This window comes from Podarcis tiliguerta (assembly GCF_965153285.1).
Source record: "Podarcis tiliguerta genome assembly, chromosome: 2".
Lineage (NCBI taxonomy): Eukaryota > Metazoa > Chordata > Lepidosauria > Squamata > Lacertidae > Podarcis > Podarcis tiliguerta.
In genome coordinates, this window is record NC_139535.1 from 10,851,211 (window position 1) to 10,877,916 (window position 26,706).

General features: G+C 47.0%; 1 protein-coding gene across 17 annotated transcripts in view; it reads left to right on the plus strand.

The window, feature by feature from the left end:
* Positions 1 to 2,236: 2,236 nt before the first annotated feature.
* TNXB (tenascin XB) overlaps positions 2,237 to 26,706 on the plus strand; it is a 121,389-nt gene continuing 96,919 nt past the window's right edge. For 6 of the 17 annotated variants that reach the window (XM_083424511.1, XM_083424526.1, XM_083424514.1 and 3 more), the window contains exon 1: positions 2,238 to 3,222. The gene's annotated coding sequence lies outside the window, so the exon portion shown is untranslated. Of the gene's footprint in view, positions 3,223 to 10,093; positions 10,224 to 26,706 lie in introns of those variants that run through there. The other 11 variants (XM_083424527.1, XM_083424521.1, XM_083424522.1 and 8 more) reach the window with 6 other exon arrangements.

Below are 26,706 nucleotides of genomic sequence, written 5' to 3' on the forward strand. Positions count from 1 at the left end.
AAGAGAACAAAATTTCTGTGGCAAGTTTAGAAGGCCAATTTTGCAAGAAATGTTTTTGAAAGTGTTGAGTTTCATGGCCTTGTGCCGACCTATGTGAAGCTTGTTCCAATGATAACAATTCTCTATCTCTGTTCCCCAGCCTCCCCAGTATTTTTCAGCTGCAGAAGAAGGCTGTTGCTCTTTGTCTAAGAACATAAGAAGAGCTCGCTGCATCAGACCAATGGCCCACCCCATCACAGAATCATGGGATTGTAGAGTTGGAAGAGACCCGAGGGTCATCTATTCCAACCCCCTGCAGTGCAGGAATCTTTCGCCCAGCGTGGGACTCGAACCCATGACCCTGGGTTGAAAACTCTCCTGCTGTTCTCACAGCAGCCAACCAGGTGCCTCTGGAAAACCCCCAAACAATACCTTAGCATAAGAGGACTCTCCCCTCCTGCCATTTGCAGCAACTAATATTCACAAGCATTACTGCTTCCATGGCGCACCCATAATCGCAGACGACCCACTCCACAAATCTTACATCCAGGATTAGACTCTGACTGACCCGATCTATCAGTGATAGCAACATGGTAATCTGTCTCCATTATTTTTAACATAAGTTTAATAAATGGATTATTCACTCTCAGTGGCTGGTGGTCCTTAGGACTGGTAGGGCAGAAGGGATGGAGCTCAGCAGTAGGTGGCGCCAAAGAGAGCCAAGTGATCCTAGTTTCATCCCCATTTTTCTCCCTGATGACTTCTGCAAGGGTAGCACTGAACCTAAGGAGGAGGAATCTAACAGGTAGTGCCAGCCTCTGGAGTGTTTGGAAGTAAGGAGCTAGTTGAATGGAGGACCGTTTTAAAAAATATACTTTATTTATTATTTTTTAGTTTTATACATTTCAATAATTTGACAATCATTTTGACATTTCAAAACCTGGCTTCCTTCCCCCTCTTTCTGCAGTTCCTTAAATTTATTTTTAATATTTTCTGCATATCCAAATTAACTTAATTTTCTCATTTATTCACCTACTTTAAATATATACTCTTATAAAACTGCAGGTTATTACAATAATCCTGCCAATGTTCTTATCTGTTTACAGTTTGTTTCCATTCTTTTATAAAAAGTTTGTTATCTTGATTTCTTATTCTTCTGGTAAGTTTTGCCATTTCTTTTTAGTTTTTGTAAACATTCTTCTTTTGCTGGGACTTCTTCTTTCCATTTTGGGGCAAGTAATATTATCGCCACTGTAGTTGCATACATGAATATATTTTTATACAGTTTGAGTAGTTCTGTCCCTAGAATTCCCAAAAGGAAAGCTTCTGGCTTCTTCTTTTTTACAACATATTTATTTCTAAACATCTTTATTTTCTTTTAAATATCTTTTCCAATTCATTATATATCATTTCCCCGTAAGCTTTAACCTTACTACAAGACCACCACATATGATAAAAACGGGAAGATACTTTAGCCTCTACATGTAGTTGTTTCAATGGCTTTAAAATAGAGATTGAACAAACAAAAATTGATTTTCTAGGTCTTTGGGGTTCACAGCATCTACGTAGGAAGGAATTGTCTAGAACAGATAGATGCTGGCAACTTAACACGGATGATGCCTCTTTCTGAAAGTGGATCCTGCAAACATTTTTGACCGCATAGAGACTAATATAGAGACTAAATTTAAGGAACCATATTTAAAGTATTTAACCCGAGGTAGCACTGTAAGTTAAGTCCAGTTGCGGATGACTCTGGGGTTCATGTGGCCAGCATGACTAAGTTGCTTCTGGCGAACCAGAGCAGCGCAGGGAAACGCCGTTTACCTTCCCACCGGAGTGGTACCTATTTATCTACTTGCACTGCGTGCTTTTGAACTGCTAGGTTGGCAGGAGCAGGGACCAAGCAATGGGAGCTCACCCCGTCGCGGGGATTCGAACCACCGACATTCTGATCGGCAAGCCCTAGGCTCTGTGGTTTAGACCACAACACTGTAATAATACTAATACTAATACTAATACTAATATACTTTCTAGTTCATCCCCCCCCCCATCACTTCCTCTATTATAAAAGTCTGCCGGGGGCTGAGCAAGATCTTCAAATCAACTATAATCAAGCAACCTGAATTTGCCAGTATGTGATTGAATCCCAACCCCAAATAATGACCGTCTGAGAACTCCCTGGGAGCCTTTTTTTCAGCTGAAGAAACCACAAAGATCTGATTATTAATAAATTCGAGGAACGTGCACCTACATCTATTTAATTGTGTATACATGGAATGGGAAGCTGTGTTTTGTGGAGCAGTGAATCTGCGGAATTCACTGCCACAAGAATTCACTGCCAAGTCACCAACTTTAGAAGGCTGTAAGGGGTGTGGGTGTGTGCTAGACAAATTCACAGAGGACAAGACTATCAGTGGCTTCCGGCCAAGATGGCTATTCCCTGTCTCCACTGCTGGATACCAGTCGCTGTTGGAGGTCACAAGTTGGAAAAGCAGCACAAGTCCTACTTGCAGGGTTTCCCATCGAAGCATCGGCTTGGCCACTGTGAGAACAGGTTGCCTGACTAGGTGAGTCGCTGACCTGGTCCTTACATTCATAGATCATGCCAGTTGCGTGACAGTCTGCACAGGGGATCCCCTCTTATATGGAAGCAACAGCACTGTAGGAGAGAGTGCTTGCGTGTGAAGCAGCTTTTAGTTTATGGTGTGTGGAGCCACAACGTGGAGAGAGACAGAGAGAGAGAGAGAAAGACAGACAGAGATGGTTCCAGGGGAAAGGATCAATGGATGGAGGCCACATATCACACAGAGAGAAAGAGGGCAGCAAAGTGAAAAGAGATGTGTGTGCGGGAGGGAGAAAGTTTAACATAGATATGAACAAGTGTGTTGGAACAGGAGGACTATGGAGTGATCTGAATCTCTGTGCCAAGATGGTTATCAGAGATTCCCTTATGATCTCATGGCGTTTCATGTCTGACTGCCTCCGATTCCAAACCAAGCAGAAGCAAAGGAGTGAATGAGTCTATGTGTGTGTGTGTGTTTGTGTGTGAGTGTGAGTGAGTGATGCACATATGCTCGCTCACACCCCAGTGCTGTACTGAGCCAGGAAATCCAAAGGCCAACACATTCGCCTCCTCTCTCTCTCCAGGGCAGGAGAAAGAGTCGCGCAGAGAGAGGGAGCGAAGCAGAGAGAGGCAGCAGACGAGTGGAGCTCTTTGCAGCCCGAGCATCAAACTTTTTGCAAGTAAGGAGGGGATTCCCTGTGGGGCAGCTGAAGCAGGGAAAGACCTGGGGGGAAGTGGTGTTGTGTGCTAAAGATGCCCTGAGTTTTGAAAAAAATATTTGGGCTTTCCTGAAAGGATCCCCGAGCAGCTACAGTGATAAAGGAAAGCATTGTTTTGCTGATGGGAAAGTTGAGTTTTTAAGAACATGTCATGGTAACAAGAGACTGACAGGCTGAGGAGAGAAGGGAGCAGGTAAGAAAGTTTGATGCTGATAGACAGATGTTCGCTATCCTACGTAAATGTATCTGAACAGTAATTTGGTGCAGATGAATGGGAGTGAGATGGGAGAGAGAGAGGGACAGATGGATGGATGGAACGGAAGAGAGATTAAGGGTGGATGAAGGCAGGGAGAGATGAAGCAGTTTTGGAGCAGGCAAGAGAAGGCAGTGCTGTTTGACACAGGGATGAGTTTAATGTACGAGTTTCAATCCCTCAAGATCTAGTGGCAATCTATAGAGCACAGACAGGTGGCTTTTTAAATAATAAAGTATTGTGCTTACTAAAGTCATGATGGCATTGTGAAGAAAATGTGAATTCATTGACGAAAATAAAAAGTACATCGGCTGAGCATAGCCACTGAAGAAGTATCGCAAAGTGTGAATGAACGGAATGATGCTCCAGAGGGATGAAAGGATAATGAATGGTTGCGTCTTATCTATGAAACTATAATTCCTCTGGTGTCACCGGGCAGCTTGTGAGAACGTTTCCAGGAATCTGTCTTATCTCTAAAGCTATAATTCCTCCGGTGTAGTCAGGCGGCTTATGAGAACGTTTTCAGAAAGCTGTCAAAGGACAGCTCTTTCAGCGAAGAGAGAGCCACGTGGAATTCAAAACCTACTGGGGTAGCCTGTGGGTCTCTGTGTGGATTTCACAGTAGATTGGCAAGTGGGGTTGACTGCCGGCTGTTCAACAATGGCAGCAACAAGAAAGCCAATTTTCCTGCCTTTGTTGGGGTGATGAAAGGGAGAAGAATGGTAACCCAAAGTGGACTTTTGTGTGCGCTCAGTTCAGTTCCAGCACTGAACATTAATTCACAGGTTAACCATGTGCTCAGAGGCACACAGTTCTTTCACACTACCCTGGCTCTTCTGGATAGATCTTGGGCAGCCTTCGCCCACCTGGTGCCCTCCATATGTTTTGGACTACAACTCCCATCAGCCCCAGCCAGTGATGAGAGTTGTAGTCCAAAAGCACTGGAATCCAAAGCATGTGTTGGCTGGAGTGCACCCGGAGGGCAAAGGCTGAATCTTGTGGTTCAAGTGAGGGGGGGGGGGTGAATCTGTCCATTTAATTTCCATAATTTTCTATTTTTCCAATTAGAAGTTCAGTTCTCCATATTTCCACCTCAGTTTGCTGCTATTAATATTCTTATAGCAAGTCCTCAGGAAAGTTCCACAGCATTTCTCCCAGTAATATACCTTTTTAAAGCAGAATGTCTATGCAAGCAATTTCCCCCAAACGTTCTTCATTTTGGTATGTTATTTTCACAGTTATGTGCAGTTTTATGCATGCTTTACCCCAGCACATGTATTTCTGTACACATTTATTGGCTGGCAGGACTGCACTGCAAAGTTCAGAGAAGTGTGAATTCTGAAGGATGGTTAGGTTTTGTCTTGGAAAGCGTGGATTGGGTACCTCTACCTTTTGACATGAAGTAAATCAGATTTCTCTCCCATTCCTACTAGTGAGAGAAGCCAGCTCTGACAAGTCTGAAGTCTGCCCTAGATATCAGATACTTGTGTGTGTGTGTGTTTGTAGACATTGGGGCTGTCTCCTGTCTGAACCCCTGGACAGCTGCTGCCAGTCAGTGTACACAATACTGAGTTAGATGGGCCAGAGGTCTGACAGCATAAGGCAGCTTCTCATGTTCCTAGTCTAGAAAGGACCTTAGCTCAGTGGTTAGAGCATCTGCCTAATATGCAGAAGGTCCCAGGCTCAACTCCCGCCATCTTCAGGGAGGTCTAGGAAAGTCTCCCTGTTTGAAACCCTGGTGAGCCACTTCCTATCAGTACGGCTTAGATGGACCAATGTAGAAGGCCATTATTCTACATTCCTATCAGTTTCAAGGAAGGGCAGTTTTCCAGAGCAGTAGACATCTTAGTCCATTGCAGCAAAACCAACGAAGAGTCTTGTGGCACCTTAAAGACTCACAAATGTGGCCTTTGTGGTCCAAGCTCCACCTCACCCAACTCATGGAGTGTGACCCTGTGTTGCAGGCATTTAAGAGGAGGGCGAAAGCAATGGGAAGGGGCAGAGGTAACTGGATGTACTGAAGCATAGATAGCAAGGTGGGTGAAGGATAAAGGCTGAGATAAAAGATTCAAAAGAGGATGGGGCTCCTGCTCCTTTAAGAGGGAAACTCGGCAGGTATGCCACTATTAAAGATGCAGGAATCCTGTCCTCTTTTGCAACTGGTGTCCCTAAGAGCAAACTATTGTTTGGGGCACAGAACTGGATAGACTGAGAGTCTGGGGTATATTAATACAATCACCTAAGAGGACATAAAAGTTGAAGAGAAGGAAGATGTAAGGGAAAGGAAGATATCGACGAAGAAGTTAAATGATGCCTAGTTAGATGGAATCATAAATCTGTATCCAATTCTAGTAGACTCATTTATTTTAATGGGCATAACTAATTCATGATTTCGCTGGGTCTACTTTGAGTAGGACTCAGTTGGATACCACCCAAATATCATCTAGTCCAACTCTCCTGCTGATGCAATAAATCTACTGGTAGTTTGGCCACCAAGGTTCTCTAAAAGAAGGAGAGTCTTTGTCTCCTTCCAAGTCCATCTCTGTTCCAGAGTTGAATGACTTACGTTGTCAGCACATCCTTTCCAAAGTTCAGTCAAAAACCTGTTTATTGTTGTTTGAACCAGTTGTTTGGGGCGACTGGAAACAGATCTGCCTCATCAGAGAACTTGATGCTAGATTTATGGCACAAAACGATGTGGTTGCAGGCTTTTTAGGGTTTTTTAAAGTCAATTCCAGGGACGCAGGTGGCACTGTGGGTTAAACCACAGAGCCTAGGACTTGCCGATCAGAAGGTCGGCGGTTCGAATCCCTGCGACGGGGTGAGCTCCCATTGCTCGGTCCCTGCTCCTGCCAACCTAGCAGTTCAAAAGCACGTCAAAGTGCAAGTAGATAGATAGGTACTGCTCCAGCGGGAAGGTAAACGGTGTTTCCGTGCGCTGCTCTGGTTCGCCTGAAGTGGCTTAGTCATGCTGGCCTCATGACCCGGAAGCTCCCTCAGCCAGTAAAATGAGATGAGCGCCGCAATCCCAGAGTCGGCCATGACTGGACCTAAAGGTCAGGGGTCCCTTCACCTTTAAAGTCAATTCCATCAAGTGGTGGACTGTCTACCAGCTCATGGGAGAAATGCAGGCTGAGGAATGCACACATGAAGCAGTCCTAGCCAGAAAGCTGGAAGAGGACTGGATGATCCTTTACTGATTCCATTTATTTCCTTATATCTCTAGCCTACCTGCCCAAGGGGGCTTTTGCATGGTTCTCAAGAGGTTGCCCATCCATGCACAGACCAGACCTCCTTAGCTTCAGCAAGGCAGTGGCCTCGCCTGCCTTCAGCATGGGCTCCCTAACTATAGCAAACTCCTACTGTGCTTTGACATCTGCAATGGTTGGTGTCCATTTGGGCTGGTGGGGGGAAAAGAAGGGAGCTCAACAGTAGAGGGAGCCAGAACCAACAGCAAGCAGAGGCAACCAATGCTAGTCTTGCCCCCTTCCTCCTCCCTGCTGAGTTCTTCAAGGGCAACACTGATACCAATGCTAACAACAATCTTATTATTTATACCCCTCTCATCTGGGTGGGTTGCCCCACCCGCTCTGGGGAAGACAAAGGGGGAGGCTGGTTGTAAGAAAGAAGGCAGGGAGGTGGGGCCTGATTGAAGGCAGAATGAGGCTGGTGGGGCAATGCCCCTTCGCCTTAATGGACTATCCTCCACTGTTCCACATGCCTCCATTTTGATACTGCTGCAGCCTTCCAGTAGAGCCTTGTTCACGTCACTCCACCTAGGAGTCCAGGGACACTCTGATAAGGTGATGGTGATCAAGTGTGGAGCAGGATGTGCTGCTATACCAGGAGAAGGGGACCTCAAGGCCCAGGGGAAGGATATGGTCCTCCAGGACTCTCTGTCCAGACCTTGGGACTCTCCCCAGAGCCTTCACTGACTCTTCTCCTTGAGTGCTTTTGCTTGGACAAGACATGCCCTTGACTCACGGTCATGCCTCTTGCTTGCCTGGAGAGGGGATATAGTGGATGGATTTTGGCAAGTAGGAGAGGATATAGTAAACTTAATTTATCTCTTCAGTCTCACGTGAGTGAGGTTTAGAGCTTTAGCTGCTCTGAGTTAAAATATTACAGGAATAAGAACAGAAACTTGAAACTAGGCTGCTTAGCCTTAAATATACTTAAATATGCTCCTGCCGTTTGCGATTCACCCTCTTTCCCTCCTACAAAAATAATCAGGTGGCAGACTGCGCAGTAAGCACAAGAAAATATGATGTTTACTCACATATAAGTCTTGCCAGGAGTCAGCACTGTGAAGAATACGAGGCCATTAGCGATACTTACAAGTTGCTTTCTACATACTAAAAGTACTAAGAGGGTGTTTGCTCTTGGGAGAGAGCAAATGACACATTGATTTCCATCAGCAGGTAAATGAGAAAAGAGGGCGATAGAGGCGAGGAGGAAATAGTAAGGATAAAAATCATTTGCCTAAGGGATATGATACTGCAGAGATATCCTCTCTGGCAATTCAGCTCTCTGTGAGCCATAACCCCTTTATACACTTGTACAGTAAACATAAATTGTCATTTTGGCTGCAGATTTTTCCCCACAGGATGGAGAGGTGTTGCCTGTGTTTTGCAGAACCCTCTGGCTTTTGTGTTGTTGATATATAGCCAAAGAGTGACATTCTCTGCTCCATCTGCTTTTCCCTCTGTCCCTTCCCACTGCTGAAATGCAGGCTCTGGGAGATTGTGCAGAAGGGCATGTGCCTTTGGGGCCCTGCTTCCCTCTGCGTTGTTATACCTTTGGTCTGATCCAGCACTTCAGTTCTTTTCCCCATGATGGTGGTGGCGGCTGGTAGCAATTGGGACTGATAGGGTGGAAGGCAGGGAGGCCGACAGCAGGTGGCGCCAGAGCCAATGAGAGACATAGCCAGCTCATTCTAGTTCTGTCTCCATCCTAATCGCTTCTGAGGGCGAAACTGGGACAAAGGGGTGGGCATTTGATGCTCATTGGATGGCTCTGAGCAAATCGCTCAACCTAACCTTCTTCAAGAACACTGTCCAACCATCTCATCCTCTGTCGTCCCCTTCTCCTTGTGCCCTCAATCTTTCCCAACATCAGGGTCTTTTCTGGGGAGTCTTCTCTGCTCATGAGGTGGCCAAAGTATTGGAGCCTCAGCTTCACGATCTGTCCTTCCAGTGAGCACTCAGGGCTGATTTCCTTCAGAATGGAGAGGTTTGATCTTCTTGCAGTCCATGGGACTCTCAAGACTCTCCTCCAGCACCATAATTCAAAAACATCAATTCTTTGGTGATCAGCCTTCTTTATGGTCCAGCTCTCACTTCCATACATCACTACTGGGATCCACGCAATATGTGATGTGCTTATTGTCTGGTCCATAAAGTGTGCATTTTGGGGGGAGGGGGGTGGAACCCTTTAATGGGAGTCATTAATGGGAAGAATTTCATCCAGCTTTAGTCTCTTAGACTCTGTCCTAGGTTTGAATCCTTCCACTTGCTCCTGAATCATTTTGAAGGGCAAGCTGTGATTATGGTCAAATCATGGTGCCAGGGAACGAATGAAGCCAGAGGTTCCATCCTAGCTGGATCGTTGCTGTTTGACTCTTCGCCGGAAGATACTTTTCAGATTTTGTCTTTCCTGTGCTCCCAGGGTTTGAAGGTTGTGTCATCTTCAGTGTAGCCTGACTGGTTCAGGTAAAGGCACTAGGATAAGGACCTGTGATGGGGGAACCTGTGCAGCCCTCCATATTTGTCCCTTGCAGGAGGCCACCAATGTGGAGGACTCTAAAAGAGAATTGGGTGAATGCAATGGAGGAGGAGAAGACTCTTGATGCCTACTAGCTAGGGTGGCTTTGCTCTGATGGTCAGAGGCTACTGAAGACCAGCTTCTGGAAGCCACAGGAGAGGAAAGTTCAGTTGCCCTCAGGTTCCCCATAGGCATCTGTTAGACAGTGGAACGGTCTCCCTTGGGAGGTGGCAGACTCTCCTTCCATGGAGGTTTATACGCAGAGGTTGGAAGGCCATCTGTCCTAGATGCTTTAGCTGAGATTCCTGCATTGCAAGGGGTTGGACTAGATGACCCCCAGGCTCCCTTCTACCTCTGCCATTCTATGATTCTCCGATCTGGGTGGCCACTGTGAGAACAGGACGCTGGACTGGACGGGCCATTGCCCCGGCAGAGCTCATCCTTACACGCTTTAAAAGCTGTTTGGAGAGATTGAAGTTGGCTTGGCTTAGACGGACTTGCTCCCTGAGGCAGAGTGATGGCCCGGACCCAATGTTTACACAGAAGTAAGCTCCAGCGGATTCAACTATGCTTATTCCCAGTTAAGCCGTGTCCAAGATATTGCAGTAATGAGGTTCTTTCCCATCGCCGTGAGCCATCAGTGGGGAGGGAGGGCTGGGACAGGCTTCTCCTTTGCCCTTTCCTTGTTTCTTTTTAAAGAAGATTACGAAGCTCTTTGAGGCAGGATTCCTGTTGTTCCAGGACCTGCAGAAGCCCAGGAGATGCATTCTGACCCGATGATCCTGTGCAAAGCAAGGGCAGGGACCTCCTTGGCCCATCGCAGAAAACCTTCAGGCATGAAGTGGGCCCATGCTGTGGGTGGGCGGAGCCAGATTCAGGAGTGGGCAGGGCAACGGATGCGACTGTTTTGCTGCTATGTAGAAGACAACACCCTAGCCGTGCAAAGGTCAGGGGTTTCCACACAGACAAACCACATTGCACCTCTCCAACCAGGCAAGAAGTTCAAGGGCACATTCCAGGACTAGAGTGGGGTGTGGCTTGCGGTGTAGTGGCTAGAGAAGAAGAAGAAGAAGAGTTTGGATTTGCTATCCCGCTTTATCACTACCCTGAGGAGTCTCAAGGAGATGCGGGTAGCGCTGTAGGTTAAACCACAGAGCCCAGGACTTGCCGATCAGAAGGTCGGCAGTTCGAATCCCCGCAACGGGGTGAGCTCCCGTTGCTCGTTCCCTGCTCCTACCAACCTAGCAGTTCGAAAGCATGTCAAAGTGCAAGTAGATAAATAGGTACCGCTCTGGCGGGAAGGTAAACGGCATTTCCATGCGCTGCTCTGGTTCGCCAGAAGGTGCTTAGTCATGCTGACCGCATGACCCAGAAGCTGTACGCCGGCTCCCTCGGCCAATAAAGCGAGATGAGCGCCACAACCCCAGAGTCGGTCATGACTGGACCTAATGGTCAGGTGTCCCTTTACCTTTTTAAGGAGTCTCAAAGCGGCTAACATTCTCCTTTCCCTTCCTCCCCCACAAGAAACACTCTGTGAGGTGAGTGAGGCAGAGAGACTTCAGAGAAGTGTGACTGGCCCAAGGTCACCCAGCAGCTGCATGTGGAGGAGCAGGGAAGCGAACCCGGTTCACCAGATTACGAGTCCACTGCTCTTAACCACTACACCACCCTGTAGTGTTGGACTATGAACTGGGAGACCAGGGTTTGAATTCCCACTCTGCCACGCAGCTCACCGGACCAGACACTGCCTCCCAGCCCAAACTACCTCAAATAGAGGCAAGCTGCGGAACTGCCGGGGGTGCCAACATCCCCGGGTACTTCCCTAACACGGCCGGCCCACCCATGAGACAAGGTGAGGCGACTGCCTCAGGCGGCAGCAAATCCTGAGGTAGATTTTTCTTCCCCGCTAGTTACTGGTGTAGATCTTCACTCACTCCTTCTTTCCTGGTGAGGAAGTGAGGGGTACCGTTTTGCGGCTAGCGCCAGGTGCCGAAATGTCTGGGGTCAGCCCTGCTCCCTGAGCTGTGTAAAGGTTTCTGGAAAAAGATCCAGCCTGTGCCTCTATTTTTGGAGGAGGAACATGGAGGCAGCTAGGCAGCTCGGCAGCTCATGGACTGGGAGACCTCCCCTGGTCTCCATCTGCTTGCCCAGGGCGCAAACAGAGACCGTTGCAAAAGCAAGGCTGAGCTGGGGTGGCGCTTGGCAGAGGAGCCGGGGTGTGTGTGCATGATTTGTCATGGGTAGCCGATAACCTTGCACAGAATGAGATGCAGATGCTGCCAAGCCTTGGCCAGAAAAGCGGCCAAGAAAGGTTCTAACATAAATAGAAGATATGCAAAAGGAAGTGCCATGATTAAAGAGGGGTGTGTGCCCGCCAGTTTATCTCCAAACGGGAAACTCCAAGGAACACAGTCAGCTAAGACGAGAAGGGTTCAAACAGAGCTTAACTGGAGCGGGGAGTTGCAGTTGTGGTGGTGTTTGCGTTATCCTCCTGGATCGTCGTTTCGGGGCCAGGAGGTTGTGAATAAGCAAGTGCAGAGTGTGTTTCTTTCCCGCTGAATAATTCCATCCTCATTCAGCTGAAGTCAAAGGAGCAGAATGTTGGGGAAAGGAGAGCGCCTTTGAGCACGTGCAGAGTGTGAAATAGCTCCATCCTAGGCATGTCTGCGCAGAACTAAGGCTCATTTAGCTCAATGAGACTTTGGGGTTTATGTTTTAAAGCAGATGACAAGACACGTGTGTGTGTGTGTGTGTGTGTGTGTGTGTGTGTGAAAGCATGGCTGCAAATTCCTATGTGAAGTCCAGAAGCCTTTGCTTTTGATATGGAGGAGAACATGCTAGCAGACAGGACATAGGTTGTTTGGGGTCAACGCAAAGGATATTTGGCAATGATCATGGGTGGTTCTTGTTTCCTATTCTAAACACAAGCGTTTCCTTCGCTCAGGCCCACCCTAAAACCGCTCCCTCTTCTCTGAAGGCCTTTTCCCTTTTGGTCCCAGCATGCATCTTGCTGCCTATTGTTTCCACAATTCTCTATATTCTTGCTACAATTCTCTATATTCTCACACTCTGTAGCTCCAAATGCAGGCAAGGGAAGCGGGTTCTGGGGGTGGCCCTTGGTAATGATCTCTAGGCCCCCACTTTCATGGGATTGCTGGAAATGGCAGTGCCAGGGAGTGACTGACCAGTAAGTCTGTCAGTTTCAGTTTGTCTCCGTTTCTAATTTTTCCAGTGTTAAGTTTATCTCTCCACATTTCCACATCAGTTTGTGATTTATTCGTTAGTTTAAAAAGGCTTCATGATAGTGCAATTTTCTCCTCCCCCCCCCCCTCTGCAATTTGGCCTAATTCTGTATAACATTTGCACAAACTAATTTCACCAAATACAATGCATCTTTGTATGTTGTTTTCACTCATATACACACCCTCACACATGCATTACCTTGGTATAAATGCATTTTCATACACATTACTTGGCTGGAGACTGACATTGCAAAATTTGGAGATGTGCCAGTTTCAAAGAAAAGGTGCACCCTGGTTCACTTATTAAGAACATATTATTATTATTATTATTATTATTATTAATACCCCACTCTTCTGCCTGGGTTTCCCCAGCCATGCTGGGTGGCTCCCATCATCATCATCATCATCATCATCATCAGTTTTTTATTTATAACCCGCCCTTCCCAGCCAGGCTCAGAGCGGCTAACAATAATAAAAGTAAAACAACATTCTAAAATCAATTCATTTTAAAATCAGTTCAAAATCAAATTAATGGCAACCATTGGGCTAGAGTTCTGTTCTATTAAATAATAATAATAATAATAATAATAATAATATATATATATATATATATATATATGCTTTCGTAGATTTTCACGGGTACAGGAATGCAGGTTTTGGTGTCCTCGGGTGTCTTCCCGTGTAAAAGTTGGGGTGTCTAGGCGACGTTTCGACGAGGTCTCACTCGTCATCTTCAGGCTGGTGCTTTCGGCTTCTTGTTACTGGAACAGAGCAGGATCTCAGTGTTTGAGTTCCTATAAATACTGTTGAGGAGGTGTGGTGTATAGCCTCCAATGTTCTGGGCAGAGAGGAGGTTCCCAGGCTAGTGTGCCTTTTCTTCTTTTGTTCCTTAATTACTTGAGGGATATCTTGAGTGATTTCTTGAGTGATTTCCTGAATCCCACTTAGGTGGGTCATTAGGTGTGGATTAGTTGCTAAAGCCTTCGTGTCTTGAACTCTTGAACTTTGTGAAGAGTTTTTCTGAGAAGATGGCTGTACTGCACTTGGCTGTGCTCTGGCTTGGCTTCGTGTATAGGGGCGAGCTGTGGTTTTGTGGCCTGTGCCAGCCAGATCTGTGTAGGGATTGCAGGGGGGTGCAGCATCCGGAGGTGCCACCCTGGTTTGGCTACTGGATGGTGTCTGTGATTTATCTGTGGAGAGGGTCTGGGTTTGGGTCTGGTGTGGTTGATTGGTGATGGCGTTCTGTGTGCCTCTGGATCTGGTGTCAGATTTTGTGGGGAGGGCTAATTTCCAGATGTCTGGCAAGCGGGATGTGTCGTCACGCTTGTTCATGTTGTGAGGGTGTTTCTCTATCTCGATGGCTTCCATGATTATTCTCTTGTGGTGATGTTCCATGTTAAAGAGCAATTTGGAATCTGCAAAATTAATTTCGTGTCTTGTTTCTTTCATGTGTTGGAAAAGAGAGGAAGTTTTTTCTTCTTTTTTGACGGCATTCTTGTGTTCTGCGATCCGTGCATTTATTCGTCTGTTTGTTTGTCCAATGTACGTGGCTGGGCAGACTTTGCAGGGTATTTCATAGACCCCTTGGTTTTCCAACTGAATTTTATCCTTGGGGTTTCTGAGGATATTGGCTATTTTTTGGTTGGTGCAAAAGGCTGTTTTGATATTGTGTTTATGGAGGATTTTGCTAATTTTATCTGTAGTGCCCTTGATATAAGGAAGGAGGGCTATGCCATTGTTTTCTTCTGTGTCTTGGTTTTTGGGGGGTGTTTCTTTTTGGATTAGCTTCGTAACCCTGTTTTGCTGGTATCCATTGGCAATTAACACATTTGAGAGATTCTGTAACTCAGTTGTCAAGTGGTCTTCGTCAGCCAGGCGTTTGGTTCTGGAGATGAGAGTCTTGGCTACGGAGTTTATTTGTGCAGGGTGGTGGTGTGATTGTGCATGTAAGTAGCGGTTGGTGTGTGTTTTTTTCCGGTAGATAGTGTGTCCTAGGGAGCCATCAGGTTTTTTGTAGATTAGGACGTCAAGGAAGGGAAGTTGGTTGTTGGCTTCTATTTCCATAGTGAATTGTATTTTGGGGTGTAGGCTGTTGAGATGTGTGAGGAAGCTATCCAGTTTTTCCTTCCCGTGTGGCCAAATTACAAAGGTGTCGTCAACATATCTGAGCCAAAGTTTGGGTTTGTGTTCTGACTTGTCTAAAGCATTGGTTTCAAAGTGTTCCATGTACAGGTTAGCGATGACCGGTGAGAGGGGTGATCCCATAGGTGCTCCTTCTATCTGTTTGTATCTTTGTCCATTGTGGATGAAGTACGTGTTGGTTAGGCAGTGGTTGGTCAGGTCCAAGATGTATTCGGGGGGATTGTATTTGTTTTGAATGGCTGTCAAGGCTTCATTAATGGGCACTTGTGTGAAGAGAGATACAACATCGAAGCTCACAAGTAGGTCATTGGGTTGTAGGTTTTGCTTCTTTATTGTTTCTATGAACTGGAAGGAGTTTGGAACGTGTGAAGAGATGGATTCTGCATAGGGCTGAAGTTGCTTGGCGAGAAATTTAGCGAGATTTTGTAGAGGTGAGCCTATGGAGCTGACTATTGGTCTGAGTGGTGTTCCTTCTTTGTGTATCTTGGGGAGGCCGTAGAGTTTGGGGCATCTGGATGATTTTTCTCTGGGGATGATTCTTAGCTGGATTTCTTCACTGATAGGAGAGGCTTTTATTTTGGATTTGGTGGTTTTTTCCAGATAGGTGGTGGGATCTGTTTTTATAGGTTGGTAGGTAGGGTCTTGGAGTAGATTTGATAGTTTTGCTTGGTAGTCCGATGTGTTCATCACAACAGTGGCATTACCTTTGTCTGCTGGGAGAATGATTATGTTGTTGTCTTTCCTCAGGTTGGTGAGTGCTTTCTGTTCTTCTTTGTGTAAATTGCTTCTGGGTGGTTTGCTGGAGCAGAGGATGTTGGTGACTTCAAGTCTGATTTTATTGGCTTCATCTGGATTGATTTTGGTTAGGCTAGCTTCGACTCCGCATATGATGTTTTCCGTGGGGATGCGTCTCGGGGCGACTGCAAAGTTGAAACCTTTGGAGAGTACTTTGGTTTCAGTTCAGCCTTGACAGCCATTCAAAACAAATACAATCCCCCCGAATACATCTTGGACCTGACCAACCACTGCCTAACCAACACGTACTTCATCCACAATGGACAAAGATACAAACAGATAGAAGGAGCACCTATGGGATCACCCCTCTCACCGGTCATCGCTAACCTGTACATGGAACACTTTGAAACCAATGCTTTAGACAAGTCAGAACACAAACCCAAACTTTGGCTCAGATATGTTGACGACACCTTTGTAATTTGGCCACACGGGAAGGAAAAACTGGATAGCTTCCTCACACATCTCAACAGCCTACACCCCAAAATACAATTCACTATGGAAATAGAAGCCAACAACCAACTTCCCTTCCTTGACGTCCTAATCTACAAAAAACCTGATGGCTCCCTAGGACACACTATCTACCGAAAAAAACACACACCAACCGCTACTTACATGCACAATCACACCACCACCCTGCACAAATAAACTCCGTAGCCAAGACTCTCATCTCCAGAACCAAACGCCTGGCTGACGAAGACCACTTGACAACTGAGTTACAGAATCTCTCAAATGTGTTAATTGCCAATGGATACCAGCAAAACAGGGTTACGAAGCTAATCCAAAAAGAAACACCCCCCAAAAACCAAGACACAGAAGAAAACAATGGCATAGCCCTCCTTCCTTATATCAAGGGCACTACAGATAAAATTAGCAAAATCCTCCATAAACACAATATCAAAACAGCCTTTTGCACCAACCAAAAAATAGCCAATATCCTCAGAAACCCCAAGGATAAAATTCAGTTGGAAAACCAAGGGGTCTATGAAATACCCTGCAAAGTCTGCCCAGCCACGTACATTGGACAAACAAACAGACGAATAAATGCACGGATCGCAGAACACAAGAATGCCGTCAAAAAAGAAGAAAAAACTTCCTCTCTTTTCCAACACATGAAAGAAACAGGACACGAAATTAATTTTGCAGATTCCAAATTGCTCTTTAACATGGAACATCACCACAAGAGAATAATCATGGAAGCCATCGAGATAGAGAAACACCCTCACAACATGAACAAGCGTGACGACACATCCCGCTTGCCAGACATCTGGAAATTAGCCCTCCCCACAAAATCTGACACCAGATCCAGAGGCACACAGAACGCCATCACCAATCAACCACACCAGACCCAAACCCAGACCCTCTCCACAGATAAATCACAGACACCATCCAGTAGCCAAACCAGGGTGGCACCTCCGGATGCTGCACCCCCCTGCAATCCCTACACAGATCTGGCTGGCACAGGCCACAAAACCACAGCTCGCCCCTATACACGAAGCCAAGCCAGAGCACAGCCAAGTGCAGTACAGCCATCTTCTCAGAAAAACTCTTCACAAAGTTCAAGAGTTCAAGACACGAAGGCTTTAGCAACTAATCCACACCTAATGACCCACCTAAGTGGGATTCAGGAAATCACTCAAGAAATCACTCAAGATATCCCTCAAGTAATTAAGGAACAAAAGAAGAAAAGGCACACTAGCCTGGGAACCTCCTCTCTGCCCAGAACATTGGAGGCTATACACCACACCTCCTCAACAGTATTTATAGGAACTCAAACACTGAGATCCTGCTCTGTTCCAGTAACAAGAAGCCGAAAGCACCAGCCTGAAGATGACGAGTGAGACCTCGTCGAAACGTCGCCTAGACACCCCAACTTTTACACGGGAAGACACCCGAGGACACCAAAACCTGCATATATATATATATATATATATATATATATATACCCTGCCCATCTGGCTGGGTTTCCCCAGCCACTCTGGGCGGCTTCCAACAAAGATTAAAAAGACAATGAAATGTCACACATTAAAAACTTCCCTGAACAGGGCTGCCTTCAGATGTCTTCTAAATGTCAGGTAGTTGTCAGGTATAGTATTGACCCTCCTCTGTACATTGATTGTATCCCCAGGTTTCTTTCCCGCTCGCATCGGCATGCCTTTAGTACTGCTGGTTTTACAAAGAAATGAATGGAGCGACTGAAAAGCCACCCTAAGCATCCACGGCTTTGAACCGAGGCTTCGGGACATTTTCACAGCTGATCTGAAAAATCGCTTTAAGTGCCTTCTGGGAGGCTTTAATGACGTGTCGCCTCTGCGGCAGCTGTCTTCCATTACCCTGCAAAGGCTGCCGCTACGCTGAGAGGGCAGGCTGCAGCAAAATGGTTAGAGCATCTCTATTGCATGCAGAAAGTCCCAGGTTCTGCCCGCCTCCAATAGCATCTCTAGGAACAGGTGGTGAAAGGCTCCCTGCTTGAAACCCTGGAGATCTGCTGCCGGTCAGTGTGTACAATACTGAGCGAGATGGAACCATGGTTCTGACTTGGAATAAGGCAGCTACCTGTGTACCTTCTAGGAAAAGAGAGCTTTACTGAGCGGTTCTTGGAGTCTCACTACTGAGTGGGCTGTTATGAGAATAAAACAGGAATACAGTGAATCCTCGGTTGTCTGGATTGGGTGGTTCCTGTGGACCAATCAGACTGCTGCATTCCGAATCCTATTGTTCTAGGACCAACTAGACTGCTGCATTTTGGATCCTATTCAACTCAGTACATAACAGTTCCGGAAACCCGTTCGGCTTCTGAAATGTTCAACAACCAAGGCTCAGCTTCCGATTGGCTGCAGGAGCTTCCTGCACTCAAGTGGAAGCTGCGTCGGACGTTCGGCTTCCAAAAAACGTTCAAAAACCGGAACACTTACTTCCGGGTTTCTGGCGTTTGGGAGCCGAAATGTTCCAAAACGTTTAGGAACCAAGGTTTGATTGTATTGGATAATTCCTCTGTAAGTGTCAGGGGTGGGAGCCTGGAGCAAGTCAGTAATACCTCACACAGGGTCAGTGAATTTAACTATTTAAAGGAACAAACAGCACAAGAGGCCTGGACGAGAGCATGCAGCAACTCTTCCCAGTAGGTCTTGTCCCAATGAGGCAGCTGCGGAAACCTAAGATTCCCACCTTCCCACAGCTCCTTAAGTCTCCTCCTCCCCAGGTCCTTCCCAAGCAACCTGAGGCTCTGTAGATGTGTCTTTGCTCCTCCCTCTTCATTCCTTTTCTGGTTCTGGGAGGCCAGAGGGGAGGTCCCCTGGCTTCTTCAGCAGCCTGCCTCATCTCTGCCTCTTGGTGTCCCTTGCTCTTCAGCCTCCTCTCCTGCTTTTGATTCTGGATTGCCCTCTGCCATAGCTTCTTCCTGCTCACTAAACCCTGTTGCCTCTTCAGCTTCCGACCCTCTTCTTCCCAGTCTTCTCCCTCTGACCACTCTCTGTTGTCCCACCACCACTCTCTGGGCTCTGACCCTTCTTCCCTTGGGGTTCCCCACCTGCTGCCTTCCACCCCTCCTCTGCATCCAGCCATTTCATGACATTGAGGAAGGTTTGGGATACAGAGAAAATAAGTTTTAGATTTAAATTACAACTGCAAAGCAAAAAAACTCCTGTTTTTATAGTGTCATGGATGGAAAAATCTTTCAGATTCCTCCCCTAGCAGGTGTGCCAACTCCCTAGGGCAGTTTTGGCCCGCCACAAGTATTTTTGAGGGAGTCAAGCCCCCTCAATATTCAGGGGGTGATCAGCACTGCCCCCTGGCTCCTTGCGGCATCGCACATGTGATGTCAGGGCATTGTATGATGTCACATGCATGACGTCATGATGACTCGCAGTGTTGTGCGCAAGATGTAATGACATTGTGCGGCGTTGCGCACGGGCCCCCTCAATCCTCTTAAAAAGATGGTGGCTCTGTCCCCTAGCCTAGACTGTCATGTTTTTCAACCAAATACATTGTCCTTTTCGTTCACAACCTGGAACATTCCGGGAAAACATTAAAAATAGAAAAAGAGGGTGCTAGTGCCTGGAGAAGGGGTAGCAAAAGAGCCCTGTACAGTGGTACCTTGGGTTACATACGCTTCAGGTTACACAAGCTTAAGGTTACAGACTCGGCTGACTCAGAAATAGTACCTTGGGTTAAGAACTTTGCTTCAGGATGAGAACAGAAATCGTGCTCCGGCGGTGCGGCAGCAGCAGGAGGCCCCAATAGCTAAAGTGGTGCTTCAGGTTAAGAACAGTTTCAGGTTAAGAACGGACCTCCGGAACGAATTAAGTACTTAACCTGAGGTACCACTGTACTTAATTGTCCGAAATTTGCACTGCTCCGAAATTTGCAATGCAGTCCAGTCAAGTGCACGTAAAAAATCCCAAAGCATATACTGGGGTTAGGTCTGCATCAAAATGCATGTTTGTGAAAGTAACACAGAGATTTGTGTTGCGGTAGGGGAAATGGCTCTGCAGAAAACCAAGTGTGTAGTAAACAAAATCGCACAGAAGCATATGTGAAGGGAAATCGGCACTGATCTGCTGATGAATTTTCATGAGGACTTAAAAAAAAAAAGGCAACTGAAGTAGAATATGAAGAACTGAATTTAAGATTAGAAAAAAAGAAGAATAAGATTGAGGGTCATGTGTACCTGGCACCTCCAGAGACACATACAGGGTCCATGGGGAGGAGTCCTGCCTGTGAGCCAGGAAGGAGGGAAAGAAGCACAGCATCTGTTTGGAGGAGGAGAGGACAGAAGGCTCTTGTGTGTCAGCCATTGGTTCAGGGCACGGTTCCGACCTCTTCACTTCCCAAGGAAATGGGCCCTGAAAGAGCCTTTCTCTCCACGGACTGCTGTGCATGGAGCCCAGCTGGCAGGCAGAGAGAGAGAGAGAGAGAGAGAGAGAGCCTTGAAGGAGGGAAGGTGGCAGCAGCGGGAGATGGAGAGGGCCTTCCCCCCCCCCAGCATTTGGGGTTCATTTTGAATAATAATAATAATAATAATAATAATAATTTTTATTTATATCCCGCCCTCCCCAGCCGAAGCCAGGCTCAGGGTGGCTAACAACAATAAAATAATACAACATTCTAAAATCATTTCATTATGAAATTAATTCAAATCAAATTGATGGCAACCATTGGGCTAGAGTTCTGTGAAGATTGCCAAAGGAGGGAGTCAGGCTGTGCCCTGGCCAAAGGCTTGGTGGAACAGCTCTGTCTTGCAGGCCCTGCGGAAAGATGTCAAATCCCGCAGGGCCCTAGTTTCTTGTGGCAGAGTGTTCCACCAGATCGGAGCCACAGCCGAAAAAGCCCTGGCTCTGGTTGAGGCCAGCCTAACATCTCTGTGGCCTGGGACCTCCAAGATGTTTTTGTTTGAAGATCGTAAGTTCCTCCGTGGGACATACCAGGAGAGGCGGCCCCGTAGGTATGAGGGTCCTAGGCCGTATAGGGCTTTAAAGGTTAAATCCAGCACCTTAAACCTGATCCTCTACTCCACCGGGAGCCAGTGCAGCTGGTATAGCACTGGGTGAATGTGATCCCACAGCGAGGACCCCGTAAGGAGTCTCGCTGCGGCATTCTGTACCCGCTGGAGTTTCTGGGTCAGTCTCAAGGGCAGCCCTACGTAGAGCGAGTTACAATAATCCAGTCTGGAGGTGACCGTCGTGTGGATCACAGTGGCTCTTCGGTTTCAGCCACAACCACACGTGCAAGAGGCGAAATGATGTAAAGAGTCCCCCTGAGCATCAACAAAGTGCCCTTTCCTCAGCACTGAACGTCAGAAAAGCCTGACGGATCAGGCCCATCCGAGTCCAGCTTCCTTTTCTCGCCAGGCACCTCTGGGCACCCGCAAGAGGTTGCTGCCCCTTGTTGGAAGGCCTTCAGAGACGGACAGCCCCCCCCCCCCCCGGGCAAATGGGCTGCGTTGTCAGGCTGCTCTGACCTCCAGGAAGCGGCGTGTGTCCAGGGCGACGTAAACAGAGAGAAGTCTGCCAGATACAGCTTCTCCCATCGCCTGCAGGAAGAGGCCACATGTGGGAACGTTCTCTTTGATGAGGCTCTTAAAGCGCAGAGGCTCCCTTGCCTTTGTTCTTTGCAGGTCTTGTTGATGTGAATCTGATCTGGAACGGGCTTTTCACTGATGGATGGTTGTGGGGGGAGAGAAGAGTCAGGATATCCGGGGGGCGTTGTGTAAGTCTGTGTGTGAGTATTAGTTCGGCCGGTACCAAAATGGAGTTACTGCTCCCATAGCGGGGAGGGATCCAGACTCCCGCTATATCACCAATTATTGAATTTATTGCCCGCCTTTTCTCCCTAAGGTCTGCCGATGCTCCGATGAGGCCTTCCACTTGTGACATAAACAGAGGGAAGCCTCATCGGCTGCAGCTTCTTGCTGGGAAAAGCCACACACTGAAATCCACACTTTGATCCAGAGCTTTAATGGCACACAGGCCTCCTTCTGCTTGCCCAGAAAACATGGGTCCAAGTGGTTTTCTGCTTGTCCTGTGCTTTCAAGGTATGGATCCAAGCAGGTTTGCCTTTGCCCTGCTGCCGCCCCCCCCCCCCCCCGCAAGCCATCTTTTAGCACTAAATCGAAAAAAACGTCAATTTGCAGAAAACCCAATTGCTGTTCGTTCTGATTCAGTGCTAAACGGCGGTTTCCCGGGGGGGGGGGGGGAGCGGGGGGGGGAATGGAAGTGTGGATGATCCCTCAGACTAGAAGCTGGGCCCTTGCTAGTTGCTCTCAAAGTAGACCCATTGAAATTATTGGATATATGGCTAACTGGGGTTCGTTAATTGCAGTGAGCCTGTTTAATTCATGCCTAATCTGTTTAACAGTGGGACGTGGGTGGCGCTGTGGGTTAAACCACAGAGCCTGGGACTTGCCAATCAGAAGGTTGGTGGTTCGAATCCCCACAACAGGGTGAGCTCCTGTTGCTCGGTCCCTGCTCCTGCCAACCTAGCAGTTCGAAAGCACGTCAAAGTGCAAGTAGATAAATAGGTACCGCTCCGGCGGGAAGGTAAACGCCGTTTCCATGTGCTATTCCGGTTTGCTGGCTCCCTCGGCCAATAAAGCGAGATGAGCGCCGCAACCCCAGAGTCGGCCACAACTGGACCCTAATGGTCAGGGTTCCCTTTACCTTTAATCTGTTTAACTCATTAATTGCAACGAGTAAAACTAGCATTGGCTACAACCAGAGGCAGATTTAGGGGAGCACAACCACAGGGCGTCACAACTGTGACGGACAACGGAAGGCGAGGGAGGGGCTGGGGGGCTTAATTTGTTGTTGCATAGGGTGCAAGTGGAATTTGAATATCCAGTGTTCGCCATTGCTATAACCCTCAGCGTTATTCCTTGAAGGTACCATCTCCTTTTGGGCCCCCCAATAATTTTTGGGAGAGGCTTGGGGCCCCGTAATATTCAAAGGAGGCCAAGCACAGAGCTGGGCTCCTCCTCGTCCTGCCACAGAGGGGAAGGAATGGGGAAGAAGACCCCCGACCCTCCCCCGTGGCAGCGGCAGGTGAAGGAGGGGCTGCCTGAACCGAAGCTGCTCTGCTGCAGTGTTCGGCTCCGCTCCTTGTCTCCTCCCGATGTCCTGATGCCCCATGCGTGACATCACACCAATTCTCCCTTGGAAGTTGGTGCCTGATTCCTTGCAATCTCTGTTGGTTTAAATCTAGAAAGCGAAATGGGTTTTTATTTGATGTCAAGGAGATGTTGTCTAAACCTGGGGGGGGGGGGGAGCGGTGATCATGAACTCAGCCAGTATAAATAGCCAGGAATTTGTTAGAATGGTTCCAACTACATTAAAAAACGGTTTGGTCTTTTTAAGGGAAAACAGGATCAATGGGTTAGACGGATTAAGGAAAATGAAATGTGGCTCTGATTAGTGGAGTCATTTGTTGTTGTTTGAAAGTGCTGTAAAGGATAAATTAGCATATTCTGTTGTATAGAAGATGCTTAACGTTATTCGTGGAATGCACTGAGTTTTAAAGAAATGTAATCTTAATCCTGAAATACTGCTCTTGGGGAAGAGGTTTATATTACTTTTGTAATACGGTTTGGTATGGAGATATATATATATGTGTGTGTGTGTGTATGCCAGTACAGTGGTACCTCGGGTTACATACGCTTCAGGTTACAGACTCTGCTAACCCAGAAATAGTACCTCAGGTTAAGAATTTTGCTTCAGGATGAGAACAGAAATCGTGCTCCAGCGCCGAGGCGGCAGCAGGAGGCTCCATTAGCTAAAGTGGTGCTTCAGATTAAGAACAGTTTCAGGTTAAGAACAGACCTCCAGAACGAATTAAGTTCTTAACCCGAGGTACCACTGTACTGAAATGGACTTGCTGCCTAGACTCCAAATCATAAACTCTGGTGATGACTTTCTCACTATGGATGGGGGGAGATTAGTAATAGAATCATAGAACTGTAGAGGTGGAAGGCACTCTGAGGGTCATGTAATCCGATGCAAGAATCAATAATGGCAAACAGACCAATTCTGCACTTTCTGACACAATATGAGAAATGAAACACAGCCACCCTTCGAAATTCCCACTTCTCTGAATTTTGCAAGGCAATCAAAGTGTTCAAAACGGCAGGTGCTGGGTGCCTTAAATCATGCCTCGAAATGCACGTATTGTTGAAAATGACACACAGAAATGCAATAGAGAATTGCTTTGCAAAAAGAGAAGTTGCATACTAGGCAAAGCTGTGTCTATTGAGAGAAATTTGTACTAAAATGGAGAGCCCAACCATGTAGCTCACCCACCTTATCTCAATTTAAAGTGTCCCGTCTCTGAACTTTCCCAAAGCCAGCGACTGCACCTCTTTAACCATGGCCTTTTGACACCTGAGATATGTGTTTTCGAGGTCCACCCTATTCCTGTGACTGTACTCTGTCTTGATTTCTTGTTAATCCTAAATTTCGAATTGTTGCAACCTGCTCTGTGACTTGTTGGCGAAGGGTGGGTGAGAAATGATTTAGCAACAACAACAACAATAATAACAACAACAGCCCCAAGGCATGTAAAGGGTCTGGAGCTTCTCCACCGTTCTTGACGCTTTCCTTTCCGAGAGCGCTGGCTTTGGGCGGGGACCTTGTCTTTTCGCAAAAGAATTTAACACACAGTAAACAGCTCAGAGGATGGAGCTGGATGCTGATAGAGGAAGAGCTGGGAGCCCATCCAGCACTTGCTGAAGCAGGCAGGCTGTAATGTACCCCAATGCATTGCAGAATTACACCGATGTGAGGCCCTTTATTGTGCAGCTGTAGTTCTATTTCTTTAACAAGGGAGGGAGGGAGGTTTCAAGCCTAGGGGTTGTTGCCTTTGTCTAAAATAAATAAATAAACCCAGTCCTTACCTAAGTCTTTCTCACCCCCATTTCACACAAGATTAACAGAGCACTTCTGGGCCATGCATGCGATAGGCACATAGCTCAGTTGCTTAGCGCATGGTGCTGATAATGCCAAGGTTGCAGGTTTGATCCCCATATGGGACAGTTGCGTATTCCCGCATCGCAGGGGGTTGGACTGGGTGACCCTCAGGGTCCCCACCAAGTCTACGAGTCTATGGTTCTAAGATTAGAACAGGGAAACCAAGCCTGATGAGGAATGGTTGGAGGAGTTGGGTTTTTTAAGCCTGGAAAAGAGGAGATTGAGAGGAGATTTGATAGCCACCTTCGAATATTTCAAAGGCTGTCACATGGAAGGTGGAGGAAGCTTGTTGGACCTGAACCAACAGATTCAAGTTGCAATAAAGGAGATTCAAGCTAAACATCAGGAAGAATTTTTTGATGGTAAGAGTGCAGTTTGACAGTGGAATGGTCATCATCATAATCATCATCATCACCATCATTTTTAATTTGTATACCACCTTTCTATCAGTTTACAAGCTGAAGAAACAAAAAATGTACATTTTATAACAATCTAATGCAATACAAAAATGTGATAATAAAACATAACTTGAAAACAGGCAGCCTACATCAAAAAGGTAACATTCAACAATCAATTAGAATAGTATAAAATAATAATATCAACTTATAAAAGTTAAACAGAAATTCACTCAACAGTTACAATAATATCTAAACTATAATCAATGAAGAGGGACGTGGGTGGTACTGTGAGTTAAACCGCAGAGCCTAGGACTTGTCGATCAAAAGGTCGGCGGTTTGAATCCCCGCGATGGGGTGAGCTCCCGTTGCTCTGTCCCTGCTCCTGCCAACCTAGCAGTTCAAAACGCGTTTCCGTGCGCTTAGTCATGCTGGCCACATGACCCGGCAGCTGTACGCAGGCTCCCTCGGCCAATAAAGCGAGATGAGTGCCGCAACCCCAGTCAGCCACGACTGGACCTAATGGTCAGGGGTCCCTTTACCTTTACCTTACAGCAAGCGAACAGAAATAAATGCAGTGACATAAACATCTTATAAAAGCATAGAGTGGAATTCATCAATTCATTGTGTTGGTGGATGTTGCTTATTTGTGTTTGCGCTTTTGGTGTTTGTTGTGCATCTTATTCGCCATATTGATAGTGATGCTTAAAAAAGCTGTCTGTGAACTGGCAGCCTTTAACTAGCTTTAAGGAACTTTACAGCTGATGGCGGTTATTGAGGCCATGTCAATGGGCTGCCGATCAGGATGGCTGCATGTAATACCTCCAGGATCAGAAACGGCGCTTCCTGATTTCTTGGAATCGCAAAGGGGGAGAGCTGTGCTCTTGTGCTCATTTCCTTCTTGTGGGCTCTTTCCCAGAAGAGGCATCTGGTTGGCCACTGTGAGAACAGGGTGCTGGACTCCATCAGCCTCTGGCCTGATCCTGCAAACCAGGCTCTTCTTGTGAGCGTGTGTCACTGCATCTTGTGGCAGCAGCTTGCTTGAGTTTTGCAATGCGTCCTGTGAAAAAGTGCTAGTCAATTCCACTCGGCTTGACCTACTGCCAGGGTCCTGGCTTATAAGAGAGGAGATGGATAATTTCTCTCTATCTCTTACCTCCTTTCCTCATACCGTTCGCAATATTTTAATGAACAGAATATGTGCATTTGGAACCTTTGACCACCCTGGAAAAAGTCTCTGTAGCAGGTTCGTGTGGGCACCCACCCCGATAGCTCCGCCCGCAACGCCTTCGCACAAAAGATCCGGACCTCGTACACACATGCTTCTCTCTTCTTGGCAACAAGCCCCCCCTGCCAGGAAAACATGTGAAAGGGGCCTGTCGGGCAGGGCCAGAGGTGGCGGC